Source organism: Eublepharis macularius, chromosome 2 (genome assembly GCF_028583425.1).
Source record: "Eublepharis macularius isolate TG4126 chromosome 2, MPM_Emac_v1.0, whole genome shotgun sequence".
NCBI classification, from domain to species: domain Eukaryota; kingdom Metazoa; phylum Chordata; class Lepidosauria; order Squamata; family Eublepharidae; genus Eublepharis; species Eublepharis macularius.
Window position 1 is genome coordinate 36,012,450 of NC_072791.1, and position 19,481 is coordinate 36,031,930.

Sequence of the window (19,481 nt, forward strand, 5' to 3'; positions counted from 1 at the left end):
TAAATGGCTATTAAAAAATAAAAGAGAGCCCAAATGGCCTCTGAATGCCTCCATGGTGGGAGGAGGGGCTCCTCCCTTCTCCCTCAAACCATTTCCCCATGTCACAATAGCATGGGGTGGGGTTTCCCCCCTTGTTTTTACTGTTCCACATGCACAGAATACTCCATGTGGAGCAGAAAAAACAGGGAAAAATCCTCCCCCTGTGCTATTTTGACATGGGGAAATGGCTTGAGGGGAGAGAGAGCAGCCCCTTCTCCCACCACAGAGGCATTCTGAGGCTGTTTGGGCTCTCCTTTATTTTTTAACAGCTATTCCCCAAAGCTGCCATGTAGCTGCAAGGAACTTGAGTTGGGTCTTGGGAATCTAAACCCAGCTCCTTAAAAACCTGCAGGTTTAGCTTGACTCTGAATGTACATGCAGGTGTGTGTGTGTGTGGGGCGGGGCGGGTAGGAACATGAAAACAGCCCCCTCAATTGCTCACATTTGTTTAAAAGCCTACAAAGATTCTACATTTAAGGGCAAGTGAATGTTCCCTATTTCATTTCTTTTGACATCTGTTTATATTTTTTCAATGATTTTTTTCACCAAAGGTCCATTTGTATTGTTTATGCATGATGTATCATTTTAATATACAATTTCTGTAATATTTATGTGCACAATGACTTGGATCCACACTGGCGCTTCTGTGGCCATGTTCTTCTGCCTGCAGAGTGCAATTTTCCTGCTTCTCCTTTCTTGTGGTAGACTGATATCACCTCTAAGACTCCTGCTTCTGAGGGTCTTCCTTCCCCAGGAATGGTATTTCAGGGCCATATCAGGCTGCCACAGGAGGTGGAAGATAGAAAAATTGTGCTCCCATAGGCACTGGGACTTGCACCCATGGAAACAATAGTGAGGTTCCAAGCCAATGCATATCACTTATACATGATATATTGCTGATTTATTAAGGCAAAAATAATGGATGCATTGTACAGGAAACAATTTGCTGCAGAAAAACAGAAAGCAGCATAACATAATCATGGATTTGATCTGAACATGTAATTAAAAAAAATTGAAAAAGGAATTTTGGAGGGGGTTGTTGAAAGAACAGGGAAGACAAACTGGAAATCATCCCTAGTAAAAAGTATAAGGCTCTGGTTGGGCACCCAAGACATGTATTTAATCTCCATGGAAAGTTTGAACCAACTAAAGCCATATGAAAGTTTATCATAGCTGTGCAGGAAGAAGGATGCATACTGTAAGAAATAAGTCTTTCCAAAAAAGGACAAAGCAAATTTACTCTGGATTACAAATTAAATGAGGTCATGGAGCTGATTCATCTGAAAAGCGAACAATGTGTTGCTGTCTGTTTCATTTACAAATGTGAGCAGAGAGAAGTGAATTGGACATGGCATTATAATATTATTTATGAAAGATTATAGCCTGTCCAGGGCAGTCCTGAGCTTTTATGCTTTGATCTGCAGCTAATAACTTTCCTCATTATAATTAGAAGCATGCTCTTATTACTGTCACTGTATCGTATTGTGCCCTGGTCAGTTTCTCTTTGTACAGACAAAACCACATAGGGAAGAGACAAAGCAGGAATATCTCACAAGGCTTTTAGTCAACCTTGTTACTACTGCTCTTAGAAAAAGGAATGATAGTGTTTGTTAATATTCCATTGCTGTACAAACAAATTTCTCTTTCTCCTCCCCTTCCAAATGTAATAGATAGGTGTAGGGATGGATATTTTAAATCTGCATGAAAGCTTAGGATACATCACAAATACAAAAGCATAAAATAAAGGACTGAATAGAATTTTCTTCAATGCACATTTTCTATGTTTCTGACCCCTGACCCCTGATCCCAATGTGTGTTCCCAATTGGATGCTACTTCAGTAATATCTTTACCCTCATTTTGCATTGTTGGCCTTCATCCTACAATATAAAAGTTAAGGCGTGTTGGCAATGACTCACTTTTTATCCTTGCGCAGATGCATTGCCGACGACTCTGGCCTCGAGGCTGCTGTGAAATGCCCACTTGTCACTGGGAGGGGGCCCACCAAATCAGTTTTCTAGAGCCCGTTGTATTTTTTCATACAACGGGCATTGTTTCTAGTGTATCTATAATTTCCTAAGTGAGTAATACATCCTTTCTGGGAAGAAAAACACTTTGAAGAGAAATAAAATTGGCTGGCTGCTGAAGCATCTGCTACCTTTGCATCTGCTACCTTTGCCTATGAGATAGGGGTATAAGAACATAGAGCCAAGCTACAAGTGATGCCTGACACAGGTTGGACACTTGTCAGCTTACCTCAAGTTTTGATGGGAAATGTAGGCGTCCTGGTTTTACAGCTTGGCTCCCCATTACAGCTGCAAGACCAGGATGCCTACATTTCCCACTAAAACTTGAGGGAAGCTGACAAGTGTCCAACCTGTGTCAGGTGTCATTTGTAGCTTGGCTCATAGTCTGACTGTGTGGTAAGGGTTGGAGGAAGGGCTGAAACAGCACTTTCATTCCTTTTCACATCTTCCCAAAGAGGGGGCTTTTGCCAACTTCTGCCCATTATGGCCACCTTCTACCCATCAGTTCTAAACCTTAGAAAAATATATCTAGTCAAACAAGCAGGGCCCTTCTGCATACACAGACTATATAAAGGGAGTTGAGTTCCGAAGGGCAATTTTTGCTACTTCTTCTGTGTTTGAAGCTCTCTGTCTCAAAAACGGTTACAAGTAGAAGCACTATATTGGCTCCTCTGTACATTGCAGACATTTTAAAAGAAAGTCACTCCTTTGGAGCAGCCCCTTAAGGTTTCTTACTAGGAGCTGACAGGAGACACATGTTGAGGAGAGAGCAGTGCTGAAACAAAATGTGTACTTGGCAGTTTTCGAGAGCTTCTAAGGGAATTCATGAAGGTATTTTTTTAGTTTCACTGTCTGCTGTCAGATAAACATTTCTATGTGGAATAGCTGTTAACTTGTTAAGAAGAAAATACATATTAAAGAATCACTCTCCTGTTCAAAGGAGAGTGTGGCATTTCTCTCTCTTGGTTTTACAGTAATTTAGAATGGATTGCAGCTTTCAAAGAACACTAGCGCTTTTAAAGCTTCAGCACAACAGAACTTTGTAGTCATGACTCATCTCTGTTACCGCTGTAATAGCTGACTTCATAAGCTGGAGTCAAGATTTGGGGGCGACAAGGAATCATTCATTTAACCATTGGTGAGTGTACCAGTGCAACTGTATTTTTAAAACAAAATATTTTCCACTGTATCTTAAAACTGAGGGAGTATGCAACAGTGATATTTTTAAAAAAAAGATATTAAAGACATAGGAATACAAAATCCAAACTTTTGTCAAAAAGTAGTCTTTGTTAAACAGAAAATGTTCTATAAAACAGATGAATTTTGTAAGCCTTACAGAATACCAGCCATTATGGTGCCTTCAGTGAGACCATCCCACAAGTCTGGTGCGGCCTCAGGAATGCACATGGTCTTCTTGTTGTGATGTGTCCTACCATCCTTCTCAGCAAAGTTTGGAGTCTTCCCTATAGCATAAGGAGCCATCCTCCAGCTTAAGTGGCCCTTACACTAGAGGAAGTTCCCACATAAGGTGGAGGAAGGCTCTAAGGCTTCACACTTTGCTGGGTGAAGTGGCCAGCCACATCTCATGGTCTACATGTGGTAGATGGAAGGCACCACTAGGCAAGGCCTCTGGACTGACTTTAGTTGGCAACTGGTTACTTATGGGGAGCGATGATCATATAGTTATAGGGGTCCAAGTACATAAAGGTAAGTATCTTGGATTGCACTTGTAAGCAAACATGGAAGTTTATGAAGCTATTTCATAACAGGGTGAATATGTGATGTCACCTAGTTGAAGCCAGTAAGAAGGGAGCTATATTTTATACCTCCTGAAAGCTTGGAGTCAGTCTCACCATGCACACTCCCTCTGAAGGGCACCTGGTCATCTTTCCTTGTGTTCCCTTTCCACCATCTGTGCATCATGCAGTTAGCACTTTATGCGCTTTTAACTCCCAGGCTGATTCCGCACATGTTGGATAATGCACTTCCAATCCTCTTTATAAATCATTTGGAACGGATTTTTTCGAGTGCGGAACAAAAAATCCGCCTCGAACGATTGATAAAGTGCATTGAAAGTGCATTATCCAACATGTGCAGAATCAGCCCCACTGACTTTAACGAGAGAGTTAAACATATGCGTAAATCTTTCCCATTCAACTCAATGGAACATTAAAATGCTTTGACTTGGGTGGCTTGTGTCCAGTATGTAATATTGAATAGGATTGCCCCCTGTGATAAAAAGCCTAGTATTCATGAAGCCTTTGTCTGGACTAATAATTAGATTAAAATTACATTTCCAAATCCCATTTTCACCTATTAATAGACAAAATTTAATTTTTTTCTGCTTGAAATCCATCAGTTCCAGAACACAGCTCTTATACACCTTTGTGACAGTAAAATTAAAGACATGGAAAATTGCAGCAACTTTACTTCTTACTACTTGAAAGACTGCTATAATTCACCAAAGAGACAGCTTTGCAATCGATTTACGGCAAGCACGTTGCTAATGGGTTATTGTTTCGGAGACTCGTGATGGATAGGAAAAATACAACTCCCTTCTCTATGTTTTATGTGTCAGGAGAGACAAAAAAAGAAATTTATTCTATGATAACTAAATGTATTTTATTCTTGTATCCATACAGGCCACTTAGTTTAATATTCACATCTTCATCTGTTGTGAAACAAAATCACATCATTTCCCAAAGAACTTGTTTTAAAGGCTCTTCATTGCACTGAAGGGATACTTTGTGCAGATTTAAATGCACATTAAAAGTAGAATAGCTAATATATTCATCAAAATGCTGAGTATTTATATATGTGCCTCCTCTAAGGTTGGATTGTTTTAAAATGCTTTTACCCCACCTTTCTCCCACAAAGCGGGATCTAAGGCAGCTTCCAATAAACGTCACTCTAAATGACTATAACAATAATAGAGCACCACTACAAATCTCATGTGACATGGCTCAGGTGGAACACATCCCAATCTGCCCCCCACCCCAGGCAGAAGTTCTTTCAGTGACTCAGATACAGGGGAGAGAGTAGGGTGAAGTTGAACAGCTGCTCCTTCATCCCAGCAGGAACTCACCTCTGGAAAGAGCAGACTCCTGAAGGCGAAATATTATTTCCGAATATTCCTGGTTATGAGGAAAGAGCATACGCTCCAACACCTCCTCTGCACATTTGTAGTGCTGATGAACTGGAGGCAGGTGTGACATCATAGCAGCCATTTTATCTGCAGACTTGGAGTTTTGGAGAACAAAATAATACGAATAAATTGCCTTAGAAGCCAGTTTGGTGTAGTGGTTAAGAGCGCAGGAGTTGCAGGACTCTAATCTGGAGAGCTGGGTTTGATTCCCCATTCCTCCACTTGAAGCCAGCTGGGTGACCTTGGGCTAGTCACAGTTCTCTGGAGCTCTCTCAGCCCCACCCACCTCACAGGGTGTTTTGTTGTGGGGATAATAATAACATACTTTGTAAACTGCTCTGAGTGGGTGTTAAGTCATCCTGAAGGGCGGTATATAAATTGAATGTTATTATTATTATTACTCTCAGGGGATAACCCGGAATGTATAAGGAAAAGGGGAAAGATAGGGTATACTTGAGATGATCTCCACCCCACCCCTTGAATGGACCTGGAAGATTTGTGGAGGAATTCAGCGCGGTTGACAACCGACAAAGCACGGGAACCATTCCATTTCCCCCAGCAGCATTGGGGAACAACATCAGTGCTTACTAGATTAAGTACTCCCCCCATCATCAAGCACAAGGGCATCAAAATTTAATCATGTATAAATAATTAGGTGTGGGTTTTAATGAAGTCTATAAGGTATCTTTGCCACTGCCCTAAATAAATCCTACAATGAGCCCTTTCACACTCGGTCTTTTAATCATGTCAGTACCTGTTTCATGTCCCAAGTTTTCAAGGAACTAGCAAGGTAGTTATGGGATGCAGCTCCATTCTTTGTCTGCGACATCCCCAATTTTTCTCCCTGAGCACATACCATGACATTTTAAAAAATCATCACACTTGGCCCGATTAATGACAGTATGAATGCTTCTTTTGCCTTTTTGTCTCTCTTCTCCCCCCTCTCCTCTTCCTTGGTTGTTGATTGGTCAGTGCGGATCTGGCCACTCCCATCCTCAGTAGCCCCCCATATGCTTTTCTTGCAATTGTGTGGGATTGCACAATCATATTTGGGCTGCTTGCTTCTCAGCATCAAACTCTCCTTTTAACTGGAGCTGATTAATCTGCGGATCTAATAACATCCACGCTCATCACCCCGGCTGCTTTTCCTGTAATTTTTTTTGGGGGGGGATTTTTTTTGGTAGGGGGGGTGCCTCTATAGGACAGTAATGTTTTGAATCTTTGTGCAATTGCAGTAGAAAGTACTGTTCATAGTAATCTGTTTGCTTCACTTCACCACCCTCCTCAGCTCTCTGAACTTCTTTTCCACCATTTTTTTCATTTTTTTCCATGGTAAGGATCACAAGACACCAAATTGAAACTCCTGCGGACAGTGTGAAAAGAGCAGGTGCCAAGTCGAAGCCATTGCGATTGTGGTGACTGCTCAGAAATGGCACTTTAAACCACAAGTATGAAAGGAGCCAATGATTTAAATGATCAAAGCTCACTATGCTCTGCCAAGCTGCTGATTTAAAATGGCAATCAACTCTTCCAAGGTCAATGGGGAAGGAAGAGTCCTTTGCATTATTTTCAATCCTTGCTTTTCAAAACAAATCTGAGGGAAAGGTGAGAATGCCAAACTTTATAACATTACAATAGATAGCAATATGTGCATATCGTCTTATTTGAATTTTCTTTTTCTTTTAAAACTACCCAAATATAACCTTACACTCTATAAACTTTCTCAGGATACCACATCCTTTCCACAATTTAGTATTAATTCCTGAGGTGCTTGGGAACAGAGAGTTTTACCCCAGACACACAGACTTCTGTCTCCATGTAACTCTTAGAACCAGTGGAGTTAGCCGTGTTAGTCTGTAGTAGCAAAATTGAAGAGTCCAGTAGCACCTTTAAGACTAACTTCTTCGAGAATCACAGTTCTCTTCATCAGAGAAGAGACGTAACTCTTATTATTACTCATCCATCAAAATTTCCTTACTTTCTCACTGCATAAAGGAGCACTATATGTTCCAATTCTGACTCAAATTAACTCAGAACAACCAAGGGACACCAAGACATGTCTCCATATTAATTAGCCTTATGTGCATGACATATGAATCACTCAGGTATAAAGGGAACCAGGAAAGGAGACAGAAAAAGAGAAAAAGGAAGTTTCCAATGTCTCTGTGTCCCCACTCACTGCACCAACTTTTCCTACTTATTGCAACTTGCCAAAGTTTGAAGATCTCTTGAAAAGGCTAATCAACAGAAAGAAGCCCAACCATCTTCTCCTCAGCACAAGCTGTATGTCTTTCTTACACATCTGTACTTAAACACAATAGAGAAATCCTTAAATCTTAAGTCACAGTCTTATGACAATCCCTAGTGTATGGAGAAAACAAATGTCTTTTTCTTATGGAACACGTGCTTGTCAATGTTCCTCTTTTTGCTTATATCTGCTTCATTGTATTTTTGTTAGTCTTTACTTTAGTGATTGTTCCTTTGATGTTGTATATAATTCTGATCAAGCCGCATGTTAGACCTTAGAGGTTAGAGACTGGCATTTATATCTGCCTTGTAAATGGGAAATTGCATTCTTGAGTTTCCTTGTCACTGTTCAGTGATTGTTGTAATTTGGACTGTGGTCATTGCACATCAGGACATTGGTTTAACCATAGAGGTAGCATATAATGAACAAGTCAGCATGTCTGCCAGCAATGTCATTGCATCACCAGCATACATGTGCACAGGCCAGTGAGTCCCTCATTTTTCCCCTTTATCCCCATCAGCAAGGAAAGTGGTGGCAGCTGGGAGTGGCCACTTCAACCTGGGTGATGGTATCCCTGAATACTACGAATATGCTAGTTTGTGACAGTTTTCAGTTCATTTGCCTTATTTATTTGGAACTGTAAATGTCTTTATACCAGAGATTCGTGGTCTGTGGATGTGGTTTTACTGAGTTTGGTCAGGTGATGTTAATTCCCCACTAGAATGAGTTGTAACACAAGAGAGCTGTAAGATCTCTCTCTCTCCCTTTATCACCCTTAAATGTTTTTCCCAGTAATGAGGGACAGCACTTCCATGGGACATCATCAGTATAGATAGGACAAAGATCTCAAAGGAGATGTTAACCCATGTTTGGTTTTCATGGTTGGACACACTTGGAGAAATGCCTTTGGAGGCTAGGTGAAGCTTGGGAAGGCATTTCAGGTTACAGTGGGTAGTGGGGCCAATATGCTCATGCTTGTTCTCACTTTCTGTGTGTTGGCTGAACAAGTGGTGGTGGGGGGCATGCATCCTGAGCTAGTATAAGGCAGTTTTGTGTGTTCAGAACCCTGACAAGAGCTGATGAATTAGCCGTGGGAGGCCCTGGATATGTTTCTTTTATTGCATTTTTTAAAAGAACATTTTTGTGCTGCCTTTCCACCCAAATAGGTGAAAGTGAAAATGTTTGACCATTAAAACAACATTTAAATATATAAAATACTTCAATAAAAACATAGAACACATAGGTCGCTTCCACATGCTCCAATTTTTTCGGGTTTTCTCTGACCCAAAGCCACATCTTCCCGATCCACTTTGAGAACTCACCTTTCACATGCATCGTCTTTATACATGTTCTGTGGGTGTTTGTTGAGAAAAAAGTCCCAAAACAGAAAATGCGTTCTTTATCAGCACCTCGTCACAAATGATATTGGCACATTCCCTCCCAGCTTTCCTTTCCTTTCCTTTTTTTTTTTGGAGCACATGTAGGATTGTGCTATACCATTGTCCCATCTTTCAGCTTCTGTAGAAACAGCATGCGTAGTACGGCATTCTCTGCCATTGCTTTCCCACTCAAAATTTTAAATGCAAAAGTGTTTCATAAATATGGGAAGAGTAGAGTAGCACAATTGCATGATTCCATATCCTACATATAAAAGGCAAACTGTATAAGTGACCACTCACTCCTTATCCCCATGCAGGCATAGTATGCAGGGATAAGAAGTGAGTCAGGGGCTGAAGCTGCCTGCGCTCTGCTGACCAGGGAGGCTACTCCATCGAGGGCTGAGCTTTTCCACCTGCTCAGCCCCACCCCCTGAGTGCTCTGGCCTTAAAGGAGCTGCTGCCGGGGACTGCTGCTGCTGAAGCTGCCTGCGCTCTGCTGACCAGGGAGGCTACTCCATTGAGGGCTGAGCTTTTCCACCTGCTCAGCCCCGCCCCCTGAGTGCTCTGGCCTTAAAGGAGCTGCTGCCGGGGACTGCTGCTGCTGCTGAAGCTGCCTGCGCTCTGCTGACCAGGGAGGCTACTCCATCGAGGGCTGAGCTTTTCCACCTGCTCAGCCCCACCCCCTGAGTGCTCTGGCCTTAAAGGAGCTGCTGCCGGGGACTGCTGCTGCTGAAGCTGCCTGCGCTCTGCTGACCAGGGAGGCTACTCCATCGAGGGCTGAGCTTTTCCACCTGCTCAGCCCCACCCCCTGAGTGCTCTGGCCTTAAAGGAGCTGCTGCCGGGGACTGCTGCTGCTGAAGCTGCCTGCGCTCTGCTGACCAGGGAGGCTACTCCATCGAGGGCTGAGCTTTTCCACCTGCTCAGCCCCACCCCCTGAGTGCTCTGGCCTTAAAGGAGCTGCTGCCGGGGACTGCTGCTGCTGAAGCTGCCTGCGCTCTGCTGACCAGGGAGGCTACTCCATCGAGGGCTGAGCTTTTCCACCTGCTCAGCCCTGCCCCCTGAGTGCTCTGGCCTTAAAGGAGCTGCTGCCGGGGACTGCTGCTGCTGAAGCTGCCTGCGCTCTGCTGACCAGGGAGGCTACTCCATCGAGGGCTGAGCTTTTCCACCTGCTCAGCCCCACCCCCTGAGTGCTCTGGCCTTAAAGGAGCTGCTGCCGGGGACTGCTGCTGCTGCTGAAGAACTGGTGCTGTTTATTGCTGCTTAGGATGTTTGTATGCTGTGATAAGGGGATGGATATGAGGAAGGCATCTGAGATAGGGCCAGGGATACCAGTCCTCTGGGGACGGGGGAGGTATGGCGGTGGGGCCTGGTTTAAAGGGAGAAGGTCACGGAGATGTGGAAAGGCTCGGTGCCCTTCTAACCTACGCCCCATCCCGAGGCATGCCGGTGTTGGAGCTAGGAAAAATCCTCCTTCGACACTGATGTTGTGCAATGCCAGGTCCATAAATAATAAGACCAGTATGCTGCATGATACTTTTATGGCAGCTAATATGGACCTGGTATGCGTGACCGAGACTTGGGTGAGGGAAGGAGAAACAGTTGCTCTTGGTGAGCTGACCCCCCCGGGTTATGCGGTCCTTCATCAGTCACGAACTGAGGGTCGGGGGGGAGGGGTGGCAATCCTTGTCCGGGAGGGTTTCTCCTTCAAGCCGCTTCCCGCCCCGAAGATCTCTGGCATTGATTGTGTGGGCCTGGTGTGGAATGCCGAGGAGAGTTTGGCTGTCTGCTTGGTGTACCGACCGCCCAGCGCACCAGCAGACGCCTTACCGCGCCTGCTAGAGGTGGTTGCTGGGTGGGCCTTGGAGTACCCCAGGTTGATGGTGCTGGGGGATTTCAATGCCCATGTAGATGATGCCACCTCGATACAGGCCACGGACCTGGTGTCAGCCATGGCAACACTGGGACTCTCCCAATTTGTATCGGCACCCACACATGAAGCAGGCCACACGCTAGATCTGATCTTCGGGATGGGATTGGATGTGGTTCTGGATAAAGTAGAGTTGGTGCCATGGTCAGACCACGCGGTTGTGAAGGCCCGGCTGGGCGTGCCACCCCCCTCCTGCAAGGGCGGTGAGCAAATTTATGCTCGCCCGCGGAGACTGATGGACCCAATTGGGTTCCAGAATGCTCTGCGGGAACCAATGCTCCACGGTGGTTCATTAGATGAGCTAGTGGAGGGCTGGCAAGTCCGGCTCTCTGAGGCCATCGATGAAATCGCCCCCCGTCGTCCTCTTCGCTGCCGGAATCGCCGGGCTCCTTGGTATACGGAGGAGCTGCGGCAACAGAAACGGGAGCTAAGACGACTTGAGCGCGTGTGGCGGCGATCTCGTGACGAGGAAGCAAGAACATCTTATAGGCTGTTTATGAAGTCCTATGAGATGGCGGTGAAAGCTGTGAAGAAAGAGTATTATGCAGCTTCCATCGCATCAGCTAGCTCTCGCCCAGCTAAATTATTTAATGTGGTCCGTTCATTGGTCTCCCAATCAGGTGGAGACCATCAAAAGTTGAATTTGGAGATAAGCTGTGAGGCTTTTGCGAGCTTTTTTACTGATAAGATCTTGCTTCTCCGCCGCGACTTACCAGCCACAGTTGATACAGTAAATGAACTAGAGGCCCCTTGGCCGTCTTCGGGACCCATATTAGATCATTTCAGCCCTCTTTTCGGGGAAGAGGTGGACAGGATTCTGCAGGTGGTACGGCCTACCACGTGCCCCTTGGACCCGTGCCCGTCATGGCTGGTGAAAGCCAGTGTTGACGGGCTTCGGAATTCCTTGGAGGCGATTATAAACCTGTCCTTGAGCTCTGGGGTTTTTCCCAAGGCGCTGAAGGAAGCTGTGGTACGGCCTCTTCTGAAGAAATCATCATTAGATCCTGCTGACCTGCTCAATTACCGACCAGTTTCCAACCTTCCGTTTTTGGGGAAGGTGATTGAGCGGGCGGCAGAGAAGCAACTGCAGAATTTCCTGAAGGAGACCTCAGCCCTAGACCCCTTCCAGTCTGGTTTCCGCCCGGGACATGGGGTCGAGACATTGTTGGTCGCCCTCACAGACGATCTCCGCAGACATCTGGATCAGGGTGGATCAGCACTGCTGATTTTGCTGGATCTGTCAGCAGCGTTTGATACGGTCGATCATGAGCTTTTGACCCACCGCCTTGCCGATGTGGGGATTCAGGGGACAGCACTGCAGTGGCTGGTCTCCTTTCTCCACGATCGGGGACAGAGGGTGGCGCTCGGGGAGAGGGTGTCATCTCGTAGGCCACTGGTTTGTGGTGTGCCACAGGGAGCGATACTCTCTCCATTATTATTTAATATCTATATGCGCCCCCTCGCCCAGCTGGTGCGGAGTTTCGGGCTTGGGTGTCACCAATACGCGGATGACACCCAGCTTTATCTGTTGTTGGACGGGCAGCCTGGATCGGCCCCTGATGCCCTGGAGCGTGCTTTTGAGGCTGTGGCTGGTTGGTTGAGACAAAGTCGGCTGAAATTGAATCCCACGAAGACGGAGGTCCTGTATGTGGGTCGTGGGGAGATGGCTTTGGGACCCCAGCTTCCTACACTTGATGGGGCAGCACTTACACTGGCCCCGAGGGTTAGGAGCCTGGGGGTGATTCTGGATTCCTCCTTGAAGATGGAGGACCAGATCACTGCAGTTGCCAGGTCTTCCTTTTATTATCTTCGGCAGGCCAGGCAGCTTGCCCCTTATTTGTCTCCCCGTGACATGACTACAGTGGTCCAAGCAATGGTCACCTCTAGGTTGGATTACTGTAACGCGCTCTACGCTGGGCTTCCCATGGGCCTGATCCGGCGGTTACAGCTGGTACAGAATGCAGCAGCGCGGGTCATTGCTGGAGCACCGGTGTGGGAGCATATTACACCGGTGCTACGCCAGCTGCATTGGCTGCCAGTGGAGTACCGAATCAGGTTCAAGGTTTTGGTGTTAACCTACAAAGCCCTACGCGGACTGGGACCGACGTATCTGAGGGACCGTCTCTCACCATATGAGCCCCGGAGGACTCTCCGCTCTGGAGGAAAACATCTTTTAAGTGTCCCTGGCCCTAGGGAGGCCCGCCTGGCGTCAACCAGGGCCAGGGCCTTTTCAGTCCTGGCCCCGACCTGGTGGAATGCTCTGTCTTGCGAGACAAGGGCCCGGCAAGATTTGCTTGCATTTCGCCGGGCCTGTAAGACAGAGCTATTCCGCCAGGCATATGGCTGACGCCGGGCAGTGCCCGCTCCCCCCCCCCCATGAAGGGGGGGTTAAACCATCACCCCTGTGCAAACACAGAGGCATGTATGAACCACTGGGCAGCATGAATTGTTATATTTAATGTTTTTAAATGTTTTTAAATGTATTATTTAATGTTTTTAAATGTTTTTAAACATGTTTGTATTTGCTATCCGCCCTGAGCCTGCGAAAGCAGGGAGGGCGGAATATAAATATAATAAATTAAATTAAATTAAATTAAAACAGTTTACCTCCCCACTACCTCCTCAGGCTTCCAGAGACATGGAAAGGCTCAGTGTGGTGGTGATGCCCTCCCAAGGCCCTACAGCAGCCGAGGTGGGGCTCCCTGCCACCTCCACAGGGCCTTGGGAGGGCCATGTGTAAGCCAAGCGGCAGCCAAAGGGCCAGAGGAAGAGGAGCCCCTGATCTCTTCCCCGATCCCTGTTTTGACTGATGTCACTGGGGGAGGTGCGGGGGGGGGGAGTGCAGCTAGGGCCCATTGTAATTGACAGTCCAATTGTTAAGTGATCCAATATAGCAAGCACTGTAGTATGATTCCCTTTATCATAATAGCGCAAGGACTGTTTTAAAAAGTTTAAAGGGGGGAGGGGTTTATACGATTGTGCATGCGAGCGAGACACTTGCATGTGTCTGGAGGTAGGAGGGGTAATGGTGAGACAAGGGGTTGGAGATTTGTGGGAGGGCTCTTCTGAAGTGAAAAAAAAAGTGTCCAGATGCATTGATGTGGTATATAATTGTGCAAAAAAGTAACATCAAAAATGAAAATGGAACAAAACAAGTTTCACAAAAAATGCTTAAAACCCGGGATCATCATGACCCACTTGCACATGGGAAACAATGTGTCAGACAGGCAAGACAGCCTGCCTGCCATACCTGTGAATGTATATCTACTGAGGGGGATGGGTAGTAGTGTAATTGCTTTCTTGCTTCACTGTATCTCTGCTATGCTTTATTTGGATTGAGTGGGGTTATCAGTACAGCTGGGACTGAGCATCTGAGAACTGACCTTGGGAAACTCGGCTCTGCATCTCTTCCTGGACTTTCATGCTTCGCAGCTCCGCGCCAACTTCAACTGACTGTCATTTGAACTGGGGGGGAAGGAGTCTGGGGGTATAACCTTTCTGGGAGGATGTTGCTTTGGCATTCCAGGCAATTACCATGTACAGTGTAGGGAGCAATCTCTAATAAAGACCTTTAACTCATACAACTGTGCTCGATGAAGTGGAGAGTCTGAGAGAATCCCCTAGCCAGGCCTGATACAATGACATATGTAATGAGTGAAATAACCCGCCAAAGTTCCGTTAGCAGGCTGTCCCATTAAGGTCGTGCGGAAACAACCATAAATAAAAACCCCAAAACAATGGAAGAGGATTAATAAAAGCTGTTTTGTTTATTTATTTAAAAACATTATTAGCCTAATAGCCACCTTTCCACCTTGAAAGAACTCATGCTGGTGTACAATATAAATCAATACAACCGTAAACTAATTAAAAATGTAAAAGCACAGTTTATGACTGCCAATAAAAAAAGAAACAAAGTTAATTAGAAGTCTCTAAATAAAAAAAAATGTCTTCAGCTGTCTTCTGAAGATCAGCAGTGAGGGGCCAGGAGCATCTCCCCAGAAATGCTGTTGTATAGTCAAGGGACTGCCATCGAAAATGCCCTCTCTTGTATATCCACTGGGTGAGCTTTTTTGACTGATGGGACAGTCCAGAGGTCCTTTCCCTATGATCTTAATTCCTGGGCAGGAACATATGGGAGAAGATGGTCCAGATACCCCAGTCCCAAACCATGGAGGGCTTTAAAGGCCCAAACCGACACCTTGAATTGTGCTCAGGAGCAGATTGGGAGCCAGTGTAATTGCTGTAATATCAAGGTTGTATGCTTCTGATAGCTGGCCCCAACTAGCCATAGCATTCTGCACTAGCTAGAACATCCGAATGCTCTTCAAACTGTAGGCCGGAGTATAGTGCATTGCAATAGTTTATTGTAGATGTAACTAAGGCACAGATCACTGGGGCTAAATCTGACTGAGCCAAGAAGGGGCACAGCTTATGCAATAGCTGAAGCTAAGAAAATCGCTTTGAACCCCCAGCATCCACCTGGTTTTCTAAAGTGACTGCTGTGATGAGCAGCACTTCCAACCTGCCAATCTGGCTTTTCAGGGGAAATATAATAAAGGCCATTTCTTGGGTTGCTGCCTGTCTAACCTTAGGTGGCAGAGGCATCCAAAGCATAGCCTCCAAAGATTAGTGGAATGGATGCATTGGTTCATATTGGAGAAGGCAGTCCTTAAGTTATGCCAGCCTCAAGTTGTACAGGGCTTTAAAAATCAATATCAGCACCTTGAATTGAGCCCAGAAGTAAATTTACAGCCAGTATAGATAGAATAAGACTGGAGTGATATGGTCCCTGAGACCCACTCCAGTCAACACTCTAACTGCAGCCTTTTGAACCAACCGCAGCGTCCAGACAGTCTTAAAGGGCAGCCCTGCATAGACTACATTGCAGTAATCCAAACTAGAAGTTACTTGTGCATATACCATGGTGGCAACTTATTTCCTACCCAGGAAGAGCCACAGCTGCAAAGGTGAAAGGCACCTCTGGCCACTGCTGCCACATGTTTATCCAACAAGAGGCCCAGGTCCAGCAGGAGCCCCAGGTTATGAACTTGCTGCTTTAGAGAGAACATTTCCTGGGTCAAATCTTCCCCCCTATCAGTAGCACCTCCATTTTGTTGGGATTAAGTTTCAGTTCACTGGCCCACATACATTCCAAAACTGCTTTCAGACCCCTGTTCACAGTTGCCACAGCTTCCCCTGGGAAGAGTGAGACAGAGCTGAGTGTGGTCTGTATATTTGGGGCAACTCAGCCCAAATCTATGGATGATCTCTCCAAGCATAAGAACATAAGAACATAAGAGAAGCCATGTTGGATCAGGCCAATGGCCCATCCAATCCAACACTCTGTGCCACACAGTGGCCAAACCCCAGGTGTCCTCAGGAGGTCTGCCAGTGGGGAAGGGACACTAGAAACACTCCCACTGATTGACCCCCCCCCAAACACCAAGTATACAGAGCATCACTGCCCTAGACAGAGAGTTCCATCTATACCATGTGGCTAATAGCCACTGATGGACCTCTACTCCATATGTTTATCCAATCCCCTCTTGAAGCTGTCTATGCTTGAAGCTGCCACCACCTCCTGAGGCAGTGAATTCCATGTGTTAATCACCCTTTGGGTGAAGAAGTACTTCCTTTTATCCATTCTAACCCGACTGCTCAGCAATTTCATTGAGTGCCCACGAGTTCTTGTATTGTGAGAAAGGGAGAAAAATACTTCTTTCTCTACCTTCTCTATCCCATGCATAATCTTGCATCTTTATGTATATATTGAAAAGCAAAGGGGACAAGATCGAACCTTTTATTTTTTATTTCTTTTCTTTTATTAAATTTATATTCTGCTCTCCCCACAAGTGAGAAGTCCTTGCAGCACTCCAAAGGCAATACACACTGAAACCTGCCTTCAAGCTAGGACTGAAACCACTTCAGAACAGAAACTCCTAGTTTCAGCCCAGAAAGGCCGCCCGGAAGGATATCATGATCTATGATATCAAAAGCCACAGAGAGGTCCAGGATAATTAAGAGGGACACATCCCCCCATCTATATCCTGATACAGGGCAACCAAGGCTGTTTAAATCCCATGACCATGCCTGGATCCAGATTAGAACAGAGACAGATGGTCTCATTTAGGGATGATAGAGATTACTATGGCTGCATTTGGAAATCCAGGTCTTGTGTTTTCTTCACTCTCCAAAGAAAACTGTAGTTTTAAATTAATGAATGGAATTGTATTATTTTTTATTAATAAAATTTATCAAAATATTGAAGCTGATAACTGTTTTTTGCATCAGTTGAAAAATGGCATAGAGATGTCATAGAACAAATAAACAAAACGTTTATTAAAGAAAATTGTCAAAGAAAATAGGCTGGATGAAAACGTAAAAGAAATGGGAAAAAATACATATTTGTACACTCCCAGTTGATCAACTGTGATCCCACTGGAAGCAATCAGGACCAGTGGACAGGATTCCCTGGAATTCAGGAAATAAAAGAGAAAATAATCAAAATAAAAGTGTTTGTCTATTGGACTTTTGTGGATAAGATGGGTCTTATATCTAAGTAAATAACATTATAACTATACTTCTTGGATCTAGTTATGCTTAGAAACAGTTTTGTTTGTGATCTGTTCATTAGTAACAAACAGGAATCTCACAGTTTGATGAGATGCATCCAAGTTAATTCAGATTTATTTGGGGTTTTTAAAGCTGCTTTCTTGGGCTGCTTTCTGAGAGCAACTGCCTCCAATTTAAAAATGCAACAAAGGGGAAATGTGGGGGAAGAATTCTTGAGACTTTTTGAACTGAGACTTGCTACTTAGAGGCGCTATGTGCCTTCAATTTCTGTCTGCCCATGACTTTAGATAATCACATGATCAGTTCTTGTAACCGCTGCAGAAACAGATGTCATGGACTGTGTGGGCCCTAAAAATATATAAAGCAATTTGCCTACTTTCAGTAATATAAAAGGCATATCCAACCGTGCTGCATAATAAGGGAACAAACTGTAATTTTGTTAAAGTTAAAATGATAATTTAAAACTACATTAAAACTACATTAAATTCAATCTAAAATACCTTGGTGGTGGTGGTGGAAAGTGCCATTCAGTCATAACTGACTTATGGTGACCCCTGCTGGTGTTTCCAAGGCAAGAGACTAACAGAGGTGGTTTGCCATTGCCTGCCTCTGCATAGGGACCCTGGTCTTCTTTAGAGATTTCCCTTCCAATTACTAACCAAGGCCGTCCCTACTTAGCTTCCAAGATCTGGGCTATCCAGGTCAAGAAAAAAATACCTTATGAACATTTAAAATGGCATCCATTTTTGTCCAAACTCAGACTGCCTCCAGAGTTTTCTAGGGTAGATTCTTTTACAACCTCACTTGACAGGCAGGTGGGTGGAATTCTCCCTGACCTCTTCTGGGAGACTGTTTCACAAGCATGGGGCAGCAGCCCTGCAAACATACAAGCCTGGGCCATTACAGTATATGCCCTAGCCAGAGGGCTATAGACAATAGATCTTGCTGGGAAGGGTGAAGCTGACATATGGGGACATTTAAGAAGAGGTGGTTGTTCAAGTATATAGGCCCAAGGTCATGAAGTGCTGTAAAGGTGAGCAGCCCCATGAAGAGTACTCTAGTCTTTAAGTTACTGAAGTATAGAACAGGATGGCCAGATCGGATATCTGTAAATAGGGAGCCAGCTTTCTAATTAAACAAAGCAAGAAGAAAGCATTTTTCTCTGTCATAATCACCTGTTTCCCCAGTAGGAGAGCAGGATCCAACAAGACTCCTTGTTTCGTAACAGAGTCTTTCATTGAAAGTTGCACTCCATCGATGGTAGGAATTGCATTTAGAGTTAATTCAGTGTAAAACTCATGACTGTGTAATCTAATATAAGGAAGTGCCTACTTCCGAGAACCATATGACTACACCGGTGAATAAAACCTTCAGTTATTTATGGTGTTCTCATGTCCTATTTGAGGCTTCTGGCAGTGCAGAATTATTCAGGGAGTATTTTGAGCCTGTCTCAGATTTCATCCATCCATCTATCCTGTGAGGCGAAAAAGAGAGCACAGAGGGGTGGGAGGAGGAAAGTAAGTTAAAAATATTAATAAGTGAATTTGGTTGTCATGGGAACCAATTGTCTCAGGATCTCTGTTCCCGTACAACTATTAACCCCCTAGATCTTATTTATTATTCAAGGGGAATAATTGACTGAGAAAAAAGAAAATTGGTTGTCACTAAAAGGACAAGCCACTCCGTTGAATTTGACTCATTTGTATGCAATGAAAATGAATTTAGAAGGATGGATCATAGGCATCCCTAAACTGATTTGCATTTTGGTTGTTGCTCTGTTTTTCCTCCCTTTGCCGTCAATATGAACATATACGGAAAGGACTAAAGGCAGGGAAGGTGGAAACAAGGGAATAATCCTAAAACTATAATAGCTTTGAAATCTTTATATAGGTATTCATATGAGGCTTTCATCATCGTCTAAATTCACTGTTGCAAATCATATCATTGGCTATGTTGCTCAAGGTTGATGAAATCAATAGGGCAATCTGAACAGTTTTGCCTTGGTCATCAAAATGTGGGATATCCCAAGTCATAGCAAAATACTACATAGAGAAGCAGTTGACAAGAACTTCTTAAAGATCTAAGAAGGCAGAAAGGTGGTAATATTAGGTCTAAACAAGTGGCTGGAGACTGTTGTTGTGGGGA